The 20,059-nt window shown below is 38.8% G+C and overlaps 1 protein-coding gene across 3 annotated transcripts in view; it reads left to right on the forward strand.

Moving 5' to 3' along the window:
* Positions 1–20,059, forward strand: part of TAFA2 (TAFA chemokine like family member 2) — a gene marked incomplete at its 3' end in the record, with an annotated part of 531,245 nt that overhangs the window by 344,310 nt on the left and 166,876 nt on the right. The gene's annotated exons all lie outside the window — the stretch shown is intronic.

The raw sequence follows: 20,059 nt of genomic DNA on the forward strand, positions 1-20,059 counted from the left end.
TAGGTAGTGGCCTTCTTTGTATCTTGTAATAGTCTTTATTTTAAAGTATATTTTGTCTGATATAAGAATTGCTACTCCAGCTTTGGGTTTTTTTTGCTTTTTTGTGTGTGTGTGTTACGTGGGCCTCTCACTGTTGTGGCCTCTCCCATTGTGTAGCACAGGCTCCGGATGCGCAGGCTCAGCAGCCATGGCTCACGGGCCTTACCGCTCTGCGGCATGTGGGATCTTCCCGGACCAGGGTACAAACCCATGTGCCTTGCATCGGCAGGCAGACTCTCAACCACTGCGCCACCTGGGAAGCCCCCAGCTTTGTTTTGATTTCCATTTGCATGGAATATCTTTTTCTATCCCATCACTTTCAGTCTGTATGTGTCCCTAGGTTTGAAGTGGGTCTCTTGTAGACAGCATATATATGGGTCTTGTTTTTGTATCCATTCAGCCAGTCTATGTCTTTTGGTTGGAGCATTTAATCCATTTACGTTTAAGGTACTTATCGATATGTATGTTCCTATTACCATTTTCTTAATTGTTTTGGGTTTGTTATTGTAGGTCTTTTCCTTCTCTTGTGTTTCCTGCCTAGAGAAGTTCCTTTAGCATTTGTTGTAAAGCTGGTTTGGTGGTGTTGAATTCTCTTAGCTTTTGCTTGTCTGTAAAGCTTTTAATTTCCCCATCGAACCTGAATGAGATCCTTGCTGGGTAAAGTAATGTTCCTTGTAGCTTCTTCCCTTTCATCACTTTAAATACGTCCTGCCACTCCCTTCTGGCTTGCAGAGTTTCAGCTGAAAAATCAGCTGTTAACCTTATGTGGATTCCCTTGTGTGTTATTTGTTGTTTTTCCCTTGCTGCTTTTAATATTTTTTCTTTGTATTTAATTTTTGATAGTTTGATTAATATGTGTGTTGGCGTGTTTCTCCTTGGATTTATCCTGTATGGGACTCTCTGTGCTTCTGGACTTGATTAACTATTTCCTTTCCCACATTAGGGAAGTTTTCATCTATAATCTCTTCAAATATTTTCTCAATCCCTTTCTTTTTCTCTTCTTCTTCGGGGAGCCCTATAATTCGAACGTTGGTGCATTTAATGGTGTCCCAGAGGTCTCTGAGACTGTCCTCAGTTTTTCATTCTTTTTTCTTTATTGTGCTCTGCAGTAGTTATTTCCCCTATTTTATCTTCCACGTCACTTATCCGTTCTTCTGCCTCAGTTATTCTGTTATTGATCCCTTCTAGAGAATTTTATATTTCATTCATCATGTCGTTCATCATTGTTTGTTTGCTCTTTAGTTCTTCTAGGTCCTTGTTAAACGTTTCTTGTATTTTCTCCATTCTATTTCCAAGATTTTGGATCATCTTTACTATCATTATTCTGAATTCTTTTTCAGGTAGACTGCCTATTTCTTCTTCATTTGTTAGGTCTGGTGGGTTTTTGCCTTGCTCCTTCATCTTCTGTGTGTTGTTCTGTCTTCTCATTTTGCTTAACTTACTGTGTTTGTGGTCTCCTTTTCACAGGCTGCAGGTTCATAGTTCCTGTTGTTTTTGGTGTCTGTCCCCAGTGGCTAAGTTTGGTTCAGTAGGTTGTGTAAGCTTAGTGGTGGAGGGGACTAGTGCCTGTGTTCTGGTGGATGAGGCTGGATCTTGTCTTTGTGGTGGACAGGTCCACGTCTGGTGCTGTGTTTTGGCATGTCCGTGGCCTTATTATGATTTTAGGCATCCTCCTTTTTAATGGATGGGGTTGTGTTCCTGTCTGGCTAGTTTTTTGGCATAGTGTGTCCAGCACTGTAGCTTGCTGGTCATTGAGTGAAGCTGGGTCTTGGCTTTGAGATGGAGTTCTCTGGGAGGTTTTTGCCATTTGGTATTACGTGGAGCTGGGAAGTCTCTTGTGGACCAGTGTCCTGAACTTGGCTCTCCCACCTCAGAGACACAATCCTGACGCCTGGCTGGAGCACCAAGAGCCTTTCATCCACATGTTTTAGAATAAAGGGAGAAAAAATAGAAAAAAATAGGAAATAAAATAAAATAAAATAAAATAATTAAAGTAAAAAATAATTATTAAGAAAAAAATTTTTAAAAGTAAAAAAAAAACAGAAACAGAAAAAAAATACCAGACAGAAGCCTAGGACAAATGGTAAACACAAAGCTGTACAGACAAAATCACACACAGAAACATACCCATACACAGTCACAAAAAGAGAAAAAGGGTACAATATATCTATATCTTTGCTCCCAACGTCCACTTCCTCAATTTGGGATGATTCGTTGTCTATTCAGGTATTCCACAGATGCATGGTACATCACATTGTGGAGATTTAATCTGCTGCTCCTGAGGCTACTGGGAGACATTTCCTTCTCTTCTTTGTTCGCACAGCTCCAGGGTTTCAGCTTTGGATGTGGACCCGCCTGTGCATGTAGGTCGCCTGAGGGCCTCTGTTCTTCGCTCAGACAGGACGGGGTTAAAGGAGCAGCTGATTAGGGGGCTCTGGCTCACTCAGGCCCAGGGGAGGGAGGGGTACGGATGCAGGTCGAGCCTGCGGCGGCAGAGGCCGGCGTGCCATTGCAACAGCCTGAGGCGCGCCGTATGTTCTCCTGGGGAAGTTGTCCCTGGATCACGGGACTCAGGCAGTGGCGGGCTGCACAGGCTCCCAGAAGGGGAGGTGTGGATAGTGACCTGTGCTTGCACACAGGCTTCTTGGTGGCTGCAGCCGCAGCCTTAGCATCTCATGCCCGTCTCTGGGGTCCACGCTGATAGCCGCGACTCACACCCGTCTCTGGAGCTCCTTTAAGCAGCGCTCTTAATCCTCTCTCCTCACGCACCAGGAAACAAAGAGGGAAGAAAAAGTCTCTTGCCTCTTCGGCAGGTCTAGACTTTTCCCCCGAGCTCCCTCCCGGCTAGACGTGGCGCACTAGCCCCCTTCAGGCTGCGTTCACGCCGCCAACCCCATTCCTCTCCCTGCGCTCCGACCGAAGCCCAAGCCTCAGCTCCCCGCCCCGCCCGCCCCAGAGGGTGAGCAGACAAGGCTTTTGGGCTGGTGAGTGCTGGTCGGCACCGATCCTCTGTGCGGGAATCTCTCCACTTTGCCCTCCGCACCCCTGTTGCTGCGCTCTCCTCCGTGGCTCCAATGCTTCCCCCCACCGTCACCCCCACCCCCATCTCCACCTGCAAAGGGGCTTCCTAGTGCCTGGAAACCTTTCCTCCTTCACAGCTCCCTTCCACTGGCGCAGGTCCCGTCCGTATTCTTTTGTCTCTGTTTTTTCTTTTTTCTTTTGCCCTACCCAGGTACATGGGGAGTTTCTTGCCTTTTGGGAAGTCTGAGATATTCTGGTAGCATTCAGTAGTCGTTCTGTAGGAGCTGTTCCACGTATAGATGTATTTCTGATGTATTTGTGGGGAGGAAGGTGATCTTTGCGTCTTATTCCTCTGCCATCTTGAAGCTCCTCTCTGTCCTGTTTATTTTTTAAAAAGGGTTTGAGAAAGCCAGAAAGTTGGTAGTATTTTAGTTTTTATTTTATAGATAGGAAAACTGGGTTGAAATAATTTGCTTTAGTTCATGTAAATGGATTTGGGTGAAGACATGATTAGACTGTAACTAAGAATTTTGATGACTAGTCTGGTGCTTTGTCCTTTTTGTCAGCATTTCATGAAGGTACTTTGACAGGGGTGTTTGTAGAGGTTTAGAGACACAGACCAATCTTTTATTTAATGTTCCATGCATTATTCTCCTACTTACATGATCTTACAAATCTTACGTCTATTCCTCTATTATGAGTCCTTTACAGAAGGAAGGAACTCGGGCTTGCTGATTTTGGTATCGCTTATAATGCCCACCAGAATGCCTTGCATAAAATAACCACTCAATAATAACTGTTTTGGATATTTCCCCAAGCCAAACTTTGAGTAAACAGCTGCATTCCCCGTAAGTTTGCCTGATTGCAAATGTTGTCTCTGCTGTTTAATAATGACTACATACCAATGACGTGTGTATAGTAAACAATACTTTGACTGTGATTTCAGGCTAAGTATCTTTCTGAATTTAATTAAGATATGCCATTATATTCCTTTTTTATGTAAATTAATAGAAAATAAGCAATACATTATCAAAAACTTATATAATCCTTTTATTAGCTGAAAGATGAATTATTTTGTTTATTGTATTATTGTCAAAACTTAAATTAAGAATTTACAACTTTAATCAAACTGTAGGCTCCATGTGTGCAGGGATCCTGCCTGTCATTTTCACAGCTATATTATAGCCAGTATTTAGAATAACAGGAGATGTTTAATCATATTTGTTGCATGATTGGTGAGGCTGTGGTTTCACTGAATGATGAACCTTTAGATGATGACTCTTTAGATAATATGATTATTAGGGTTAAAACTTGTAAGGCACTTTCATATAGGTTAGCTCATTTATTTTTCACAGCAACCCTGTGAGGTAGTTAAAGCAAGTATTATACCTTCGTTTTACCAGAAAATCAACTGAGGCTCAAAGAGATGAAATGACTCCAGAAATCACCTCCCTAAGCAGTAGCAGGTGACCAAGACTTGAATCCAAGTGTTCTTAATCCACATCGTGTGTTCAGTCTGCATTTTCATGTAGTCAGTAGAGGATTTAAACACAGAATAGAATGTTGGCCAAGGCATTCATGTTAGATACTTTTTAAAGGTGATTTCTGGAAAGTTATGTGTAATAAATTGAAGTGACTTTGGTTATGTGAAAGATGGCGCCATCAAGGAAATCATATTCCTGAGTGTGGTGAAAGAATTAATTTGAAGCAGTTCTAAATTGTCCTTTGAGCCTTGTACTAGGAGAAAACTAAGTACAAACGTTTTATTCTCCATTTACTTCCTTTGCCTCTATTTTCCAGCTTGTCTGAACCATGAGCTATTTAAGACTTCAGATTTTTACCAAAGTCTTGTGAATATCCTTTTGTACTCTGTAGTTTTTATTCCTCCCAGCTGAAAAGAACCAGCTGACTTATTTTGGTATTTTTATACCTTGTGCTTTATTGTTTTCGTCCAGTGTTTTCTACCCGATGCCAAAGTGCAGATGCTGTGATTGCTTCTTCTAGCTCAAGACGTGCTTTTCAGTGGGTCCTTTTCTTTATTTCATCCTCAATTATAAGCTTTATGTGCACTGCTAATGTATAGAGTCAGATCTTGTCCTTGCAAGAACGAATACTCTGTTTTTAGCCTCTGGATTCTCCCATGGAAGGCACACTCAGTTTTATGTTGCATTTATGTTCTAAACATCTTTAAATCTATGGGTTTTAAAATACTCCTAGAAGTACAGTTCTTTGATATAAAAGCATGCATTTGAAGGCCATAAGTCTAGGCACAATTTTCAATGGGGTTAAATAAGAAGCATGGGGAACATAGCCAATTTGTATAAGGTCATTTTTGTCTTTATATGCTTTCTCCCTACTTGTTTTTTCTGATTCAAATCAAACAGAGTTTATATAGCCTATGAATAGAAAGTGCTGTCTGTTTTAAAACATACCAAGAAAAACAATGGCTTAGATCAGAGGCCACACACTGGCTGCCCACAGGCAGTATTTGGCATGCAGAGTGTTCTTTAAAATTGAATTAACTGAGAACATTTAAAAATTGAGAGATTTCAGATATGATTATGGATTTCTGTTTCTTAATGTGAAATGAGAGGTATGGCAGAACAAAACTCACATTTCCATGTACATTTCTTTCTCTCTCCTTTTCTCCCCCCCTCCCTCTCTCTCTTTCCCTTCCTTCCTCTTTCCCTCTAGTATTAAAGCAATAAGTAGTTAAATTTAGTTCCAGACATGTATGATTTGCATCTTTTTGAGCATTTAAAAAAACCCATGGTTAAGGTATCTTTTTTTGTTTTGTTTTGTTTTTTTGGCATAAATCCTCCCCCCACCCCAAATTTAGTAGGAATTTTTTTGAAGTACATATTCTATTTGAAAATATGGAAAATAGGATATTGGCATCATTGTTTTCATTATCAAACTTTTACTGGAAAGAATTTTGGACCTGGAGCTAGAAGAGCTGGTTTTGAGTTCTGGCTCTGCCACTTAGTAACTTTGAACAAATCACTTAATTTCTGAGCCTGTGTCCTCATCTATGCAAGGGGGATGATTTGTAAAATACTTTACAAAGTAATTGTACATGGTAAGAAGAGTGTTAACTCAGGGATTATTGGTCAAATTGTTGTAAAACTGTAGTGGTATGTGGCAGAGTTGTTTTGTATAGTATCCTATGTAATGTGTCTTATATTATTATTCCCAACAATGAAGTAAGAGGATATAAATTGGGAGGAAATAAGGTCAGTAGGTTTTCAACAAATATGAAATGACAGTGGCTACAGTTTGGACCGATCCTACCTTCTCCCCTGTCCCCCTCCCCCACCCCCGCAATGTAGGACTTCTATATATATATATATATATATTACACAGCTTACTGCAGACTGAGGTTTAAAGCACATAGTGGTTGCTGCTTTGATTCTTAATCAGCCGACTTCTCAATTGCTTAAGCTATTAACTGAAAAGTAAGTATAGTACTTTGTTATATTAAAATCTGATGGTGTGCCACTCTTCTCTCAAAAAGAACTCATTAAGATTTATGAAGTTATGCACAAATATTGAACACATACAGGGAGTGTGCACAATGAAGTAATAAAAATGCATGTCTCAGAACTGCAGTCTCTTTCATTGTGCATTGTGACATTGCTGTGCTTGGAGTTTAATGCTGGTACACATGGATGTCCAAACATTTTGCTCAAACTATTACTCTTAGAGCAGAGTGTGGACTCTGGTGAACTTGATTAAATGCCTCTTTTTGGACCGCTTTCCACTGGTTTCTTTTGAGGTTATAGAATGGCATGCCTTCCAACACATAGCTGTCAATGCCTTTTTTGGGGTTTGATTGTTTTTACACTTTTTGAAGGTAAGGTTGAGATGCGTTAGTGTTGGTGCCTTTGGGAGATGGTTATATGAGGAGAGGCCTTCACAAATACAACTTTAACCTTTTAGTTCACTTACTGCTGAGAAGGTTCTGTGTTGAAGGGAGGGACTGCAGTGGTTTATTGGTAAAGGCGTGTTTCACTCCTGAATGTATGCTGTTAGTAGTCAGTGTTTGATGACCTATGGACCACAGTGGATGCCTGAATTCACAGAGAGAAGAATCCCTCATACCTGTAGCTGCAGCCACAGTGAGAATGTGTCCTTCTTGAGCTACAAAAGTTATCCTAACAAAGAACCCTTAAAGGTGAATTTTTTTCATCATTGCCACTCATTCTTTTGCTTCTTTGTTAGCATGAAGGAGAAGTTGTTGGGGTGCAGTGAATTTCTTCTGTGGCCTCATTTCCCAAGAGAAGCACAACTAGAGCAAAAGGAATAAAAGTACTTAGCTAGTCCTGATGGTAATTGAGTGGACAAATATTTAGAATTGATTTTATGACTCCAAATTATTTCCTTTAATAATCATAAAAGTTTTACTTAAAAAGGAAAGAAAGTATTTTGTTATGAAACTCGTATGTGGAATTTAGGTGTTAAATGCAGAGCTGGTTATGTTTTTGCCATGCATAATCACAAAACTAAATGTTAGGTTTGTGATTTGGCCACCTATAAAAGGGTGCGTACGATTGGAAGTTTTCTTTCTTATTCTATTTAGTGATTCTTCACCCAACAGCTGTGAAATGTTGCCATCTCTGTCATTCAGAAGTGGATGCTTTGCGGGTTGTCTACATACTGCCTGTCTCCTACCACCTGTTTCTAGCCATGTTGTGACAGAGAATCATTGCTGTAAGAAGGTGGGAGGAGGTAAATCCAGATTTTTCTAGTTGTTGACATTTTTGCCTGAAGTTTTTGTGGGAGAGGAGATCAAGTATGAAATGAGGTTTTGTGTTGCCTAGATTTTAAGTACCTAGCCCTCTCCTTTATAAACATCATCAACGTACCATCATTTGGTGGTATGCATATATTTTATATCAAATTGTATAGGTTAGGCTTATTTCCAGTTAAATAGCTTTATTACATTTTAAATTTTATCTCAGTTACACTCAAATTTGTTTATCGCTTATTGTTTGACATCATATATTGCTTGTTACAGGTGGTTCAGTGTGAAATCTCACTTTGACCATACCATATAACCATAATGCCTTTTGTTAATTTTTTTTCATTGGGAATAACAAATTTGGATCCTGGAAGCAATATTTTATAATAAAAAACCAATAAACAATTATAAGGATAGGGGCACTAAAGACAAAACAGAAATGCAGAGACAGAATTTAGTTTAAGGTTAATACTGTGAAGTGAAATGAGATATGAAATTTAAATCTGATGGATTTAACTACCCTCAAACCATCTACAACTACTTTGAAAGGAGTAAAATACCCCAACAGGGCATGTAAGAAACATGTGTTTAGTGTTGTCTTCTTGGTGCCTTGTGGAACAGATATTGAGATCAGTCACCTGGTTTTTCCTTATTGAAAAAGGAAGATAATCACAGAAGAATTTTAAATGATGACTGTATCACAGCTAGCATTTATCAATTGATTACTATGTGTCAGGATCTGTGCTTATAACTTTACATAAATTAGCTCATTAACCATTCCAATAGGTATTGTTATTAACTACATGTTATGGAAGCAGAAACCGAGGTTTTGTGAAATTAAATACCTTGTCTCTAGCAGCTAGTACAAAGTGAAGTCTCAGCATCCACCACTTATTGAGGAGACTGTCTTTTCTCCATCGTATATTCTTGTCTCCTTTGTCGTAGATTAATTGGCCATAGGTGCCAGTACATTTAAACCTATAAACATACATAGTAATATTAATAACTTCAGTTAGCATGCTATGTTTCAGCTATCTCTACAGGCATTTGAGGAGTATTTGTCCTTGTATCTAATGATCCTAGAATTCTGTACATTTATAAATTTGATGTCTATTCGCTGATATCCCAGTATCAATATTCATTTTGCAGAGCCATCAGAAGACTCTGTTAACCAGTCTTGCTTCCTTTTTTTAAAACCTGTTTCATATTATCTTTAATTCTACAGACAGGATAAATTCCTAAAAGTAGATTCATTTTCACCTATGATTATAACACATAAGTTCTTTTATTTGTTGCTCAAAGACTTTATTTCCCACTAATTCCTATCCAGGTGGCTATGTTCCAGATATTATTAATAATGTATAATAATTGCTGCAATTTGAGTGTCTTCTTTATTCTGGCTTTGTGTTAGATGCTTTATATACATTGTATTTATTCCTTACAGCAGTCCTACCAGTATGTAATAGTATTTATGCATTCCATATGTGGGTATTGAGGCTCAAATTTGTTAAGTAAACTTGACAAATGCATTTATCTATTATGTGTTGGAGCTAGGATCATATTCGGGTAGGTAGTTCTGACTTGCAAGCCCATGCTCTGAAAAAAGGATCTTTGAATAAATAGTAATACTGCTGATTTATCACATGTCTTTCTTTTAAGTTCAAACTGTCACATGATTTCTTGTTAGTTATAATGACATTCCTGTTTGAGAAAACAGATGGCATTCCCACTTTATAGATAGAAAAGGAAGGTAAGTGATTCAGTTGTAATAACAGATGCACAGCAATGTGGTTTAGCTTAGCCCTCATCGTTTCAGGTGTCTTTCATAAATGATTGCTTTACTTTGACTGTAGTGTTTTTGTCTGTTTTGGGTATTAGAGCTTGTAGCCTTAGAATATTGTATGTTTCAGGAAAAATCATTTAAATGATAATACATTTCTATTTCCTATCGTTATGGTCTGTAGGTGGCAAAGGCATTTATGTAAAATCAGCACTTTGGCTGTACATTACTAAGCATAAAGGAAAAGCACTCCTGGGTTTCTATACCCACCAAAATTGCCGTATTGTAGGAAAATGAATGGAAGTATAAATTTTGGGTGAAGGAAGGAGGCAATAGTGGTTCTTAAATAAGGCTTATATTTGCTGCCAGGCAATCCTTAGAAACCAATGGAACTTTCTTGGCTAAATCTCCAGGGTTGACTTCTAGGGACACATACAGAGTTAAAGTGAGGGGATGGAAAAAGACATTCCATTCAAATGGAAATCAAAAGGTAGCTGGAGTAACAATACTCATATCAGACAAAATAGACTTTAAAATAATGTTACAAGAGACAAGGAAGGATACTGCATAATGATCAAGGGATGAATCCAAGAAGAAGATATAACAATTATAGATATATATGCACCCAACATAGGAGCAACTCAGTACATAAGGCAACTGCTAACAGCTATAAATGTAGAAATCGACAGTAACACAATAATAGTGGGGGACCTTAACACCTCACTTACACCAATGGACACTTACACCAAAATGAAAATAAATAAGGAAACACAAGCTTTAAATGACACAATAGACCAGATAGATTTAATTGATATTTATAGGACCTTCCATCCAAAAACAGCAGATTACACTTTATTCTCAATTGGGCATGGAACATTCTCCAGGATAGATCACATCTTGGTTAACAAATCAAGCCTCAGTAAACTTAAGAAAATTGAACTCATATCAAGCATCTTTTCTAATCACAATGCTATGAGACTAGATATGAATTACAGGAAAAAATCTGTAAAAAGTACAAACACATGGAGGCTAAACAATACATTACTAAATAACCAAGAGGTCACTGAAGAAATCAAAGAGGAAATCAGAAAATACCTACAAACAAATGACAAAACACGACGATCCAAAACCTATGGGATGCAGCAAAAGCAGTTCTAAGAGGGAAGTTTATAGCTATACAAGCCTACCTCAAGAAATAAGAAAAATCTCAAATAAACAGTCTAACCTTACACCTAAAGGAGCTAGAGAAAGAAGAACAAACAAAGCCCAAACTTAGCAGAAGGAAAGAAATAAAGATCAGAGCAGAAATAAATCAAATAGAAACAAAGAAAACAATAACAAAGATCAATAAAACTAAAAGCTGGTTCTTTGAGAAGATAAACAAAATTGATAAACCATTAGCCAGACGCATCAAGAAAAAGAAGGAGAGGACTCAAATCCATAAAATTAGAAATGAAAAGGAGAAGTTACAACAGACACCGCAGAAATGCAAAGCATCCTAAGAGACTACTAAAAGCAGCTCTATGCCAATAAAATGGACAACCTGGAAGAAATGGACACATTTTTAGAATGGTATACCTTCCAAGACTGAACCAGGAAGAAATAGAAAATATAAACAGATCAATCACAAATAATGAAATTGAAACTGTGATTAAAAATCTTCCAACAAACAAAAGTCCAGGACCAGATGGCTTCACAGGTGAATTCTATTAAACATTTAGAGAAGAGCTAACACCCATCCTTCTCAAACTCTTCCAAAAAATTGCAGAGGAAGGAACACTCCCAAACTAATTCTATGAGGCCACCATCACCCTGATACCAAAACCAGACAAAGATGCTACAAAGAAAAAAAAAAGAAAATTACAGACCAATATCACTGATGAATATCGATGTAAAAATCCTCAACAAAATACTAGCACACAGAATCCAACAACACATTAAAAGGATCATACACTATGATCAAGTGGGATTTATCCCAGGGATGCAAGGTTTCTTCAATATACGAAGATCAATCAATGTGATACACCATATTAACAAACTGAAGAAGAAAAACCATATGATCATCTCAATAGATGCAGAAAAAGCTTTTGACAAAATTCAACACCCATTTATCATAAAACCTCTCCAGAAAGTGGACATAGAGGGAACCTACCTCAACATAATGAAGACCATATACGACAAACCCACAGCAAATATCATTCTCAATGGTGAAAAACTGAAAGCATTTCCTCTAAAATCAGGAATGAGACAAGGATGTCCATTCTCACCGCTGTTATTCAACATAGTTTTGGAAGTCTTAGCCATGGCAATCAGAGGAGAAAAAGAAATAAAAGGAATACAAATTGGAAAAGGAGAAGTAAAAGTGTCACTGTTTGCAGATGACATGATACTATACATAGAGAATCCTAAAGATGCCACCAGAAAACTACTAGAGCTAATCAATGAATTAGGTGAAGTAGCAGGATACAAAATTAATGCACAGAAATCTCTGGCATTCCTATACACTAATGATGAAAAATCTGAAAAAGAAATTAAGGAAACACTCCCGTTTACCTTTACAACACAAAGAATAAAATACCTAGGAATAAACCTACCTAAGGAGACAAAAGACTTGTATGCAGAAAACTATAAGACACTGATGAAAGAAATTAAAGATGATACCAACAGATGGAGAGATATACCATGTTCTTGAATTGGAAGAATCAATATTGTGAAAATGACTACACTACCCAAAGCAATCTACAGATTCAGTGCAATCCCTATCAAATTACCAATGGCATGTTTTACGGAACTAGAACAAAAAATCTTAAAATTTGTGTGGAGACACAAAAGACCCCGAATAGCCAAAGCTGTCTTGAGGGAAAAAAAACGGAGCTGGAGGAATCAGACTCCCTGACTTCAGACTATACTACAAAGCTATAGTAATCAAGAAAATATGGTACTGGCACAAAAACAGAAATATAGATCAATGGAACAAGATAGAAAGCCCAGAGGTAAACTGACACACCTATGGTCAACTAATCTATGACAAAGGAGGCAAGGATATACAATAGAGAGAAGACAGTCTCTTCAATAAATGGTGCTGGGAAAACTGGACAGCTACACAGAAAAGAATGAAATTAGAACACTCCCTAACACCATACACAAAAATAAACTCAAAATGTATTAGAGACCTAAATGTAAGACTGGACACTGTAAAACTCTTAGAGGAAAATGTAGGAAGAACACCCTTTGACATACATCACAGCAAGATCTTTTTTGATCTACCTCCTAGAGTAATGGAAATAAACCCAAAAATAAACAAATGGGACCTAGTGAAACTTCAAAGCTTTTGCACAGCAAAGGAAACCATAAACAAGACAAAAAGACAACCCTCAGAATGGGAAAAAATATTTGTAAATGAATCAACGGACAAAGGATTAATCTCCAAAATATATAAACAGCTCATACAGCTCAATATTGGAAAAACAAACAACCCAATCCAAAAATGGGCAGAAAACCTAAATAGACATTTCTCCAAAGAAGACATAGAGATGGCCAAGAAGCACATGAAAAGCTGCTCAACATCACTAATTATTAGAGAAATGCAAATCAAAACTACAATGAGGTATCACCTCACACCAGTTAGAATGGGCATCATCAGAAAATCTACAAACAACAAATGCTAGAGAGGGTGTAGAGAAATGGGAACCCTCTTGCACTCTTGGTGGGAATGTAAATTGGTATAGCCACTATGGAGAACAGTACAGAGGTTCCTTAAAAAACTGAAAGTAGAATTACCATATGATCCAGCAATCCCACTACTGGGCATATACCCAGAGAAAACATAATTCAAAAAGACACATGCACCCCAATGTTCATTGCAGCACTGTTTACAATAACCAGGTCATGGAAGCAACCTAAATGCCCATCAACAGACAGATGGATAGAGAAGATGTGGTACATATATACAATGGAATATTACTCAGCCATAAAAAGGAACGAAATTGGGTCATTTGTTGAGACATGGATGGATGTAGAGACTGTTATACAGAGTGAAGTAAGTTAGAAAGAGAAAAACACATATTGTATATTAAAGCATATGATAAAAATGGAAATCTAGAAAAATAGTACAGATGAACCAGTTTGCAGGGTAGAAATTGAGACACAGATGTAGAGAACAAACGTATGGACACCAAGGGTGGAAAGCAGCGGGTGGGTGGAGGTGGGTGATGAATTGGGCGATTGGGTTTGACATGTATACATTGATATGTATAAAATTGATGACTAATAAGAACCTGCTGTATAAAAAAGTAAATAAAATTGAAAAATTAAAAAATAAATAAAATAAAATAGTGAAATTAAAAGTAATAATAATAACAATAACATGGTAATAATAATAATATTGTAATAATAACATATTTGTAGAGCATAGAAGTTTACAAAAACTTTTAATCTTAGTCTACCCTGATATTTTTATTTTTAACTTATCTCTTCCTTCTAGCTCTTCCCCATCACCTGTTCAAGTCTGTCTCTTTTGCTACCATTTTATCTTTACTTCCCTTCTCAGCATGTCTCTTGAAAGAGTAATTTAGTCTACTTTCATTTGTTTTCATCTCCCACTCTCCTCACTTCATTTTGTATCACTCCACCAGTATGTACACTGTTCTTTCCCTTGGCATTCTTAGCTTCTGAGTGTAGCTGACATTTAGCTGTTTGAAATAGAAGAAGTAATGAAACTTCTCCATTAAAAAGGATTCATTTGTTCTGATTCTAAAATCAATGCACTCATTCTTTCATCAAACATACATTGATGTTCTGTGATGTAGGTATTGTTCTGTGTGCTGGAGCAGTGACTAATAGAGAGGATCTTAGAGTTCCCTGGTGGTCCAGTGGCTAAGATTTCATGCTTCCAATGCAGGGGGCACAGGTTCGATCCCTGGGTGGGGAAGTTCTGCATGGTGTGGCAAAAAAAAAAAAAAAAAAAAAAAGAGAGGATCTTCCCTCAGAGAAATAACATTTTAATGGGAGAAAAAAGAAAATAAATACCTGAAATATATAAATAAGTGAATAAGATAATTTCAGATTATAATAAGTGAAGGAAATATAGATGGTTCCCAATTTACAATGGCTTAACTTACCATAGTGGGAAAGTTAGATACATTCGGTAGAACGTATACTTTGAATTTTGATCTTTAACCAGGCTAGCAGTATATGGTACAATACTTGCTCCTGATATCAGGCAACATGGGCGAACTGCAGCTTCCTTCAGCCCCATGATCCCAAGGGTAAACAACTTCTGCACTTAGAACCATTCTGCTCCCGTACAACCATTCTGTTTTTCATTTTCAGTACAGTATTCAATAAATTAATGAGATATTCAACACTTCATTATAAAATAGGCTTTATGTTAGATGGTTTTGCCCAACTGTAGGCTAATGTAAGCGTTCTGAGCATGTTTAAGGTAGACTAGGCTGAGCTATGATGTTTTGTAGGTTAGGTGTATCAAAGCATTTTCAACTTACAATGGGTTTATCTGGATGTAACCCCATTGTAAGTTGAGGAAGATCTGCACTACAGAATATTGGGAGCAAGAGAGACTGGGGTGGGTGTCTCTGGACTCTGAAGGGCAAGATGCTCAGGAGGTGCTCTCTGTGGAGGTGGTCATGAACTGAAATTGACCATGCAAAGACTAGAGGGAGAGCCTTCAAGGCAGAGCTAACCTTTAATGTGAGGTCTAGAACAAGCTTGGCACAGGGGCATTGGTTTGCACCCTTGGAGCTTCCAGGGTGAAATCTGAAACCAGCTCCAATATGTGGAGGGCAAGGAGAGACCCAAGAAAGAGAGACCACTCCAGATTGCTAGGTGGCACATTTAACAAGCAAGAGAACTTACAAGCTTGTCTTGGGTGCTAGAAGTGAGTAGATCTCCACACCTGCACAGCAAATCTTAAGAGGCTTTTCTGGGATTCAGTCACGTTTTCAGTCCAGATGGTCTCAGCAACACATTACTCTCTCAAGGCTACATCCTTGGAACAGCTCCCACTGTGGGCACGGTGGGCAGAATGTACATTCCAAGGGCAGGGGAGGGAGTGAGGAGCCTCAGACTGCCTGGGTACAGCTTGAGGGTCAACCGGTGGTCATGTCCTCTGACAGAGGGACAGAGGGAAGGCCAGTGTGGCTGAAGTGTAGGGAAGGAGGGGAACAGGGCTGTGAGGTGAGGTCAGAGAGGTTGAGGGGGGAGATCATGAGCTTTCTCTCCAATGAGAAATTTCAATTTTTTATCTCATTTTAATAGGTAGGTAAATTCTGAGGTTTTCAGCAAGGAGTGGGGTGCAGTATTATCCGTTTTACATTCTTTAAGTCTCATTCTCTTCCCTATCAGGAGAGAAGGAACTTGACTTATCAGTTGGAGCATGCTACCTCAGGGTTAAATTCCTGTACTAGATTTGGCAATTAAAGTTCATGTCATTGTAATTAGTTAATACTAGGTGGATATGAGTGTTAGATCAATGTAGAGAAACGTCCTAAAGAGACTTTTGTTATGTATTGCCACAGAAGTGCCTTAAGCTCTAGGTGAGGCCAGGTGGTTGGATTCTGGGCTGCAGCTTTTATCTCCTTTGTATATAGGCCTTTATCACCTTTTTTCCCCTTCCATCTTCTCTTCTTTAGATCAGTTAAACTTACCTTCTTTTTTTACAGGGAAGTGATTTTTCTAGCAGCATAACAGTTTTTCAGCTCTTGTTTATTTATAATTAAGTGCACTTTTAACGTCAGTGGGGAGGCAAAGGGTTTTAACACCATTCAGACATCTACATCTCAGTGAATATAACTGAAACATGTAATACAGAAGAGAAGAGCAGAAGAAAGTCTGGAGATTTAATTGTCAGTCTTCTGCTTTGATAACTTTTCACTTCAACATCCTTCACTGCCAAGGTTACCATTTCTCAATTATCCTGTTTCCCTTGTCTTGCCAGCTGCTGCTGCTTGGGGAGCAATTTCAAGGTTTCATCCTCTCTGAATTTATCCTTCAGTTTCCAGTTTCTTCTTCCCTCAGCTTTTGCTGTTATAAAATTCACTTAAATTTTGCTTTTTTTTTTTTTAACAGATAAATGTGACAATTCTGAAAGTGCCTTGACTGTGGTGGAAGTTTTTAAACTGATACCTGGTGTTTAGCACATTGAATGAGAAGTGAATGCCCCCTCCTTCTGTGCTCTTTTACAAAGCCCAGAAAAAGTGTATCATTCAGCTTTTTTTCTTTTGGGTTTTCTTCTTTGGTGATGCCCCTTTGTCCAAAATCCTTCATTGCTCTATTATACTTCAGTTTGCTCAAACTTGGTTGTTATTTATTTTATTTTATTTATTTATTTATTTTGCAGTACATGGGCCTCTCACTGTTGTGGCCCCTCCCGTTGCGGAGCACAGGCTCCAGACGCGCAGGCTCAGTGGCCATGGCTCACGGGCCCAGCCACTCCATGGCATGTGGGATCCTCCCGGACCGGGGCACGAACCCGTGTCCCCTGCATCGGCAGGCGGACTCTCAACCACTGCGCCACCAGGAAAGCCCAACTTGGTTGTTATTTAAAACTCAGTTAGAATAAATCACATTACAGACTGGATTTCTCCCTTCTCTTTTTCTTCTTGTCCACTGTGCTCTTTCTTTTCTGCCTCCCTCCTACCCCTTTCCCACTTTCTTCTTCCTGCGTGTCCCTTCTTAGTTTTATCCTAAAATAGTGACACATACTTGCTTCCTGCTCATGTTGGCAAGTACACAATATATTTGGCTCTACTACATGACATGACTGGCATTCAGCAAATACTCATTTGCTAGTTATTGGGCTGAAACTTGGACCAGGCCCTAGGTATTTCCAAATGTGTGGTGCACAGTCCCTATCTTTAGGAATCTTATATGACAGTGAAGGATGGAGATAAGTAAATAGAAAATTATATTACATGTGGCAAGTGCCTAGTATGTAAAAGCAGGGCACTTAACCAGGTCCTGTCCAAATCCTATAGGAGGAATTCTAAACTGCACCCTGACCAATGAATAGAAGTTAGCATTTTGAAGAGTGGATGGGGTGAGGGGGTGGGTGGCTAATATGTGTCAGGTGACAAGGAGGTGAGATTTAGCTGGAAGCCTTGGAAGAAATTTCGTAGAGTTAAAATATTGACTATGAGTGTATGTGGAGAGAGAGATGGAGACGAATGGAGTAAAATAAGATTGGAGACGTAAAGAGAAAGGTTTTTTTGTTTTTTTCCCTGATACCTTTGTGTTTTTTTTGCGGTACGCGGGCCTCTCTCTGTTGTGGCCTCTCCCGCTGCGGAGCACAGGCTCCGGACGCGCAGGCTCAGCGGCCATGGCTCATGGACCCAGCCACTCCGCGGCATGTGGGATCTTCCTGGACTGGGGCACGAACCCGTGTCCCCTGCATTGGCAGGCAGACTCTCAACCACTGCGCCACCAGGGAAGCCCCCAAAACAAGTTTTGTATAACCCTGCTAAGAATTATGGACTTCTTTTTTTTTTTTTTTTCAAAATAGGAGGGAATCATGTGAAGGTTATAATCATATGAAGGGTGTCTCATGATCATAGTTACATGTTTGACTACAGCATAGAGAATGCATTACACTCAGTCAACAGTATTTATCAGGCACTTACTAAGTACTACATACGGCAAATAGAGTCATGGAAAAAGCAGACACAGACCCTGCCTTCAATTCCAGATGATGGCAATATTGGCAGCAGGAAGTCTAGTTAGGAAGCTGTGTGTTGCCCATGAGAAACTTTGGTGGTCCGAATTGCAGTATTGCAGTAGGTATGGAAATAAGTGTGTAAGATTAACGGATATTCAGGAAATAGTATTGACAGAACATGGTAGTTGACTGGACTGGCATGGGGGGTGGTATGAAAGGGAAGACAGGGGTCTTTACAGACTTCCAAATGTTGACCTGCATTCTCCTTCCTTTTTTAGTTTGACAGCCTGGAGACTTTGTGGTGTTTCTGTTTCCATATGTCTAGTTACCATTTTGACCAGCTGTCAGTTCTGTCATCCCATTTGGTGGGTGGACAATGGTATGGAAAATACAATGGGTCATTGACCTTGTAGCAGAGGCCGTTTGCTATGGGAAACCTATTATCAAGAATTATGCTAAGCAGCTCTTCTTGTCAGATGAATTTTGCTAAACTGTTCACTCTGTTATAGGATATGCAGTCCAATACGGTCATAGGGATTGGATGTAGAAGAGGAGGCAGGATGGCTGAAAAAATGTGAGAAAAGTAGGAGCTCATAACAAAGCTATTAGTAAGAGTGCCCCCTCCACAAAACAAACACAAAGGCAATAGAATGGAAGATTTTAAATGGGCATTTGGTTTTACTGAGAGCGAATACTAAAACAGATTATTTCTTTAAGACACTTCCTGAGGATATAAGTATCCTGTATTACACTGTGAAGGAAGGTTTCTGGAAAATGCTGCACACTCAGATATGCCTCTGGTTAAAAAAAAGAAAAAATCTGGTTAAGTTTGTTGAACCCAGAATTTTGCAAATCTATTTGCCCGCTTTGTTTTTCACTAGTATGGTATTAATGTTCTGTGAAAGTGATGCCTCACAGAACACACAGATTAGGAAAATGCTGGTCTAACCAAGTAATGACCATAGTAATGGTTAATACTTATGGAGCATTTATGATCTTCTATGCATATTGTTAAATTCTTTCATGAAGTATCTCATTTAGTTTTCATACAAACAACACTATGAGGTAGATATTATTATCCTCATTTTTCTTTTTTTTGGTTGCAGAATTTACTTTTTTCTAAATTCTTTTTTTTTAAACATCTTTATTGGGGTATAATTGCTTTACAATGTTGTGTTAGTTTCTGCTTTATAACAAAGTGAATCAGCTATACATATACATATATACCCATATCTCCTCCTCCTTGTGTCTCCCTCCCACCCTCCCTATCCCACCCCTCTAGGTGGTCACAAAGCACCGAGATGATCTCCCTGTGCTATTCAGCTGCTCCCCACTAGCTATCTATTTTACATTTTGTAGTATATATAAATCCATGCCACTCTTTCACTTTGTCCAGCTTACCCTTCTCCCTCCCCGTGTCCTCAAGTCCATTCTCTATGTCTATATCTTTATTTCTGCCCTGCCCCTAGGTTCTTCAGAAACATTTTTTTTAGATACCATATGTATGTGTTAGCATACAGTATTTCTTTTTCTCTTTCTGACTTACTTCACTCTGTATGACAGACTCTAGGTCCATCCACCTCACTAAAATAATTCAATTTCATTTCTTTTCATGGCTGAGTAATATTCCATTGTATATATGTGCTACAGCTTCTTTATCCATTCATCTGTCGATGGACACTTAGGTTGCTTCCATGTCCTGGCTATTCTAAATAGAGCTGCAATGAACATTGTGGTACATAACTCTTGTTGAATTATGGTTTTCTCAGGGTATATGCCCAGTAGTGGGTGCTCGGTCATATGGAAG

Source organism: Mesoplodon bidens, assembly GCF_964165515.1.
Source record: "Mesoplodon bidens genome assembly, chromosome: 11".
Lineage (NCBI taxonomy): Eukaryota > Metazoa > Chordata > Mammalia > Artiodactyla > Ziphiidae > Mesoplodon > Mesoplodon bidens.